We start from the raw sequence: 6,000 nt of genomic DNA, 5'->3' as shown, positions 1-6,000 counted from the left end.
CACTTGCTCATCAGTTAACGTTCCATTCTTTTCCTTCTCCAAGGTGCCTCGAAACATATTCATCAAAGCTGTAATGTTGATCTGTCTTGTTCTGTAACTTGCATGCCTCCTAAACTCTGCTGTTGTTGTCTCTTCATCCCAAACTAAGCACTTTTTAGTTAGAGCATAAAGTTGTGCCCAACTTAACTGCTTTGTGTAGTTAAACTTCACAGCTGTGCCTTGGTCGGGAAGGTTAAGAATCTGCACAACATCATCCGGAGTAATCGTCATCTCCCCAAACGACATATGGAAAGTATCGGTCTCAGGATACATTCTCTCCACGAACGCCGATATGGCCACACGATCATGTTCCAACAATGAATTCTCGGCGGCATTAGCTAACCCCGAGTTGGCAACAATTGACTTGAACCTTTCACATTCACCGGATAAAGGCCACGCAAGCATTTTTGTTGGTGCGGCGGTAGGTTTGAGTAGACGGACCGCATATTGATGATCCTATTAAAGTACATAAAAAAAATACTTAATACAAATATTACGATATAACACATAGACAATACATTAATAAAAAATAGTAATTTTATTACCTCGGTTTCGTATATTTATCTGGCCCATGAGTCTTTGTATCCAAATAGCAATTTTCCTCCATCCGCCGGTAGCCCAAGGATTGTGCCTGCTAGAATACCCTTCTTCTTCAAGTGCTGAGGGACAAGATGTGATGCTTTCTTAGCAATATCCTTTTTTACACCATCTTTTCCTTTTTTGGCTTTTTGGGTACCACTTGGTTGTCCTTCTTCTACTCTTGGCACTGGATCAACTGGTTCAATTTCATGGTGGGGTGTAACTTGTGGAGCAGTTGGTTCTGCACTTTGTTGAGCGTCTTGTTCAACACTTGGTTGCACCCCTTGTTCACTGCCTTGTTGTTCTACACTTTGTTCAGCACTTGGTTGCACTCCTTGTTGACTGCTTTGTTCTTGTAAGCTTTGTTGAGCACTTGAATTATCTTTGGCGCTCCTTTCCCTCCTAGCACTAGCTGTCACTTTCTTCCTCCTTTCTCGACTTTGTCTAAACAATAAAGAAAGGAACAATATTTACAAACTATACAATCGGAAGACAAAGTATGGAAATATAACCCGAATGAACACATTCGGAAGTAAAAAGACACATACTGTTCCCGAATACAAAACAATCGAAATATAACTAAACATGTTTACAACCGAATATGCATCAATTGGAGTTCAGAAGCTGTAAATTTTTCATCCTACACAATCGGAAGACAAAGTGCACATCTATAACCCGAATGTACAAATTCGGAAGTAAGAAGACACATATTTTTCCCGAATGAATAACAATCGGAATATAACTAAACATGTTTACAACCGAATATTCATCAACTGGAGTTCAGAAACTCTAAAATTTTATCCTACACAATCGGAGGTATAAAACATTATATTGTCTTCCGAATAAATACTGGCCCCAAAATGGGATTTTTCCTATATCAGAAATTTTGAGATTTTTTCAATATATACATTCGGTAGTGAGTGTTCTTCCGAATACTCTGTGTCTACTTAAATATATTCGGTAGCCAGAAAATTCATTAAACTACCGATTATTAGCAGTTTGTATCCAGGAAGATATGGCCACCAATATTCAGCAGATAATCATCAAATCTTTCTCCCGAATACTGTCGATGTTCTTGAGAAATGAAGAACACGACTACATTCGGAAGTAAATGAGCATGAATATCGTCTGAATCTGGATAAATAACCGAAAACCCTAGAATTTTTTTTTCTCGATTCGACGAATTAAAGCGAAATAAACACCAAAAATGATAGATTCTTACCTAATTTGGGCCATTTGAAGTTGACGAAGTGTTTGACTATCGGAATCGCCACCACCGACTACATTGTCGGGTACTTGTTCTTCGCGTTCTTCGCGTTCTTCTGCATTTGCAGCAAGAATTTCTTTATTTCTTGCTAAAATCCCAATCTTTGGATCCATACCCCGAGCAACATTTTTGGTTCTAGGTCTGTGGGTTTCATTCCCTTATCCATTGTTTTATAAACGAATCGACGATGTTTTGATTTTACGATTCGCGGCGATGTTTTGGTTGAACGAGGAAAGTTTTTTTTCTTCCACAATCGGAAGATATGAAACTGGAAGAAAAAGAGTTGAAATGAGTAGAATTTTTTTTGATTTGGTTTTTATACGGTTTTACCAGAAGGGCATTTATGTAACTTTAATATCATATAGGGTACCCCTTAACTAGAGTCTTTGGAAGGGTATAAATTGATGGCCCCTAAAAATCCTTTTGAATGGCCCCTAAAAACGCGAGGATAAATATATTGAGATATTCTTGATGGAATTGAATTCAACTTTTTTTTTAATAGGATAACGAGAGATTCTGGATTGATGTTTTAACTTAATATTGAATCCCTGATTGGTCAACGGTCCAAAGATCTGCGCTTCAGAAGCATGAAAGGTTTACTGCTATCCTGGTTTTCTTATAATTTTAAAAGATGTTTTATAAACTGCTGTCTTGGGTTGCGAAACTACAATGGCAGAAAAGGTGGTTGTCTTTTAGGAACATAACTTTAAAACTCCGAGGTGTTTATAATTTACAATGCACTGTCAATCTGCTGCAGGAATAGTTAAAGCATGCATCTATGCTATCAAGTCTTTGTGAAGCTGAAAGATAATGTTACTAAATTAAGGTAAAAATGTGGAATATTGCTTAACTATTTTTTGCTTTTCATTGGCATAAAGAGTCTGTTAGAGCAACCGCAGTGGACCACTAAACTCAAATTTGGTGTCGAGTGGGCTGGCGTAGTTGGACGGACCATCGATCAAAATTTGATCAAAGAGTAAAATTCGGACCAAATTTGGTTGGCGATTAAGATCAAATCCAAATATAGTCGGGCGTTTATATAATGTCCGCCTACCCGACGGACGTTGGTATAATGTCCGCCTGTAGCCGCGCGTTCGTAAAGTTAACGCCTGATGCAGGGCGTTGGTATAATGTCCGCCTGGATGGGGCGTTGGTATAATGTCCGCCTGAATGGGGCGTTGGTATAATGTCCGCCTGGATGGGGCGTTGGTATAATGTCCGCCTGGATGGGGCGTACGTAAAGTTAACGCCGGACACCCAGGCGTTGATATAGTCATGATCCCACCTTCACAAAGTTTTGAAAACTTTGCTTGGGGCGTTGTCTTTATCAACGCCCCATTTTTTTTTTCTTTTTTTTTTTGAATCCGGGCAAACGTATAATCTCCGTCCCACACACCAGGCGTTGTTATAGTTCACGCCCCATACAGGCGTTATCTTTATCAACGCCCCATACCAGGCGTTATCTTTATCGACTCCCCATGCCAGGCGTAATCTTTATCTACACTGGACGATGAAGCGGACTTTATATCAACGCGCGACCAAATTTACTCGTCACCCGCTACGCCACAGGACGGACTAAACCCAAATTTGATCTTTTTTTTTTAGTCTTTGGTCTTTAGTTATGCTCGCACCATTGTGGACGCTCTTAGAGCCTCTAAACTTGGATGCAAATTATTTACTTATTTGTGGATTTGCTACATTTATAGGATATTTAGGAGTATGTGGTGTAGAGGTGGACATCATGTATCACCCATAATCTTAACTCACCCAAAAAAGATTGGTGTTTATAGTAAGGGAGTTTTCATTGTCTTTGCTTGAATCGGCATTGAAATCTTCATGCCTATGTATTGTTTTCACAGTGACCTGACCCATTATATCCTTCCAGTAGTCCGTCTCTAAATATGCCATTCATCGCAACCAAATGTCATAATTAGTAGATGACATCCTTTATTAATATTATCTAAATTGTTGGTAAATGTGATAAGCATATGTAGTGGCGTATGTTAGTAGTTTGGAAAGCGTCTAAAAAGAAGTGGAGAGAAAGAGAACAATAAGATTAATCATCTAGATTCAAACATATCAAGAACAATTTGAACAAATTCAATACATATACATAGTAAATGTCCTATGCTGCAACTTAAGGAAGCAACAGTCGTCATCTAACAAGGAAGCCAACCTAAGTTCATAGTTTATACACTATAGTCAGTTTTGGTTTTCATTGAACAACTAGCTTTTCACTTTTTTTGGCACCCCCTGCACCACCCAGACCCAGTTTCTATCTTAAAAACCACATCCATCCGTACTTTCTGATAATGGTAAAAATGCTAAGATTGTTATGAAACTATTTAGGGAAGTGTGTTACAGCATTATTCGATCTTAAAAACCACATCCACCCAGACCCAGTTTCTATCATAAAAATGCTAAGATTGTTATGAAACTACTAGTATTTAGGAACTATCTTAAAAACCACATCCACCCAGACCCAGTTTATATCTTAAAAGCCACATGCATCCGTACTTTCATTAACATCGCGGTGAGTATGTCAGAATTCAATCCATTTTTATTTTATTTTTCGATTTCAATTAGTAGTCAGGATTTTTATTTTTGCCCTAATTTTATGAATGTGTATGGTTGGGGCGAGTGATAAATGTCATAAAGAGAGAAGGAAGATAATTGATGGTGTCCTTTATTAAGGTCCTGCTTCTCTCCCTCTCTGTCTACAGTTATTGCACTGTCCAGCAGTCAGTCATGAAATGGTATGCATCGAAAATGCTAGAAATCTACCGGATTTCTACACCAAAAAAATTACACCCCTATGTGTTAACTTTTTATTGGCTGCTACGTTAAAGTGGACCCCCTGTTTTTTCTGATGGGGTAGGGTGAGTATTAAATTTACGGTGGATAGAAATGACACATAGGGGTGTAAAATTGTGGTGTATGAAAATGGGGATGGGAAGCAGCTTCGGGTATGCATGTGGTGTTGCGGTATTCTTTTTTCTGACTACAATCTTGGTAATTTATTTAAAATTGGTACATAGTTGATGACTGTCTCACATGGTACAAATAATAAAACTCGGCGGATGGGAAAAAGTAAATACTTTGTCAGGATTAGACATTCAGACAACATTAATTGCTACAGTATAATGAGTATAATGAGTTGATGCTTTTTTGCCCATTTTTCATGTCATACAACAATATGATACAGTGGTAGACTTATTTTTGGGGTTATCTAATCACATTTTTATCGATTTTGTCATTTGTGACAAGGGGGTAATGGGGCCCTTGATGTTTAGGAAGTGTGACATTGGGGTTATCCATCAGGTACTTCACATTCTTATATTTTGTTTTCTTATTGCATAAAATTTGGAAATCTGTGACTATTTGGCATTGCTTTTCTTGCTGAGAAGTTTCTAGACATTTATTTCCAGCTAATATGAATATCTTATGTGCAAGTTTATAAGTAGAGCTGGCAAACCAAGCCAAAATCCGCGGGTTGGCCCGTCCCGTCCCGTGAAAACCCGCACCCGTCCCGGATGGTAACTAAACAAGACGGGCGCGGGTTGTACAATTAGTGGCTTGTGAAGAAACGGGTTAACCCGGCCCGTACCGTGAAACCCGCGGATTGGCCCGTAACCCGTAATTTCATACCCTGCTGAAACTGAAACACGTAGCTTGTTACGTGTCATCCAAATTTCCATCGTATAAAACGGAAAAACCCTATCTTTCTTCTTCGGTTCGGAGAGATTTCTCAAGTTGAGCTTCAGAGGAAGAAGAAGAAGAAGCGGCTGCAAATCACAACATGGTAAGTCCCTCTTTCAATCAAATGAACCCTAAATCATGTTTCAATCTTCATGATAGATGTTGATTTATACAAGTTTATGATTTTGAATTTCTGGTGATTTTGTTTTGATTTCTGTAGACGTTTAAGTGAAGGAATGGTGGTCGTAACAAACATGGCCGTGGTCATGTTAACTTCATCCGTTGTTCAAACTGTGGTAACTAATTGATTTCATTTTCACAGATTTGATTTGATTTTTTCTTGGGATCTGATATGAATGGATGTATATTTTCTGATTCAGTAGTTGTTTTTTGTGGTGGTGGTGGTGATTTGGAAT

This window comes from Papaver somniferum, chromosome 5, assembly GCF_003573695.1.
Source record: "Papaver somniferum cultivar HN1 chromosome 5, ASM357369v1, whole genome shotgun sequence".
Classification (NCBI taxonomy): Eukaryota; Viridiplantae; Streptophyta; class Magnoliopsida; order Ranunculales; family Papaveraceae; genus Papaver; species Papaver somniferum.
Note: the sequence above shows the minus strand (reverse complement) of the source record.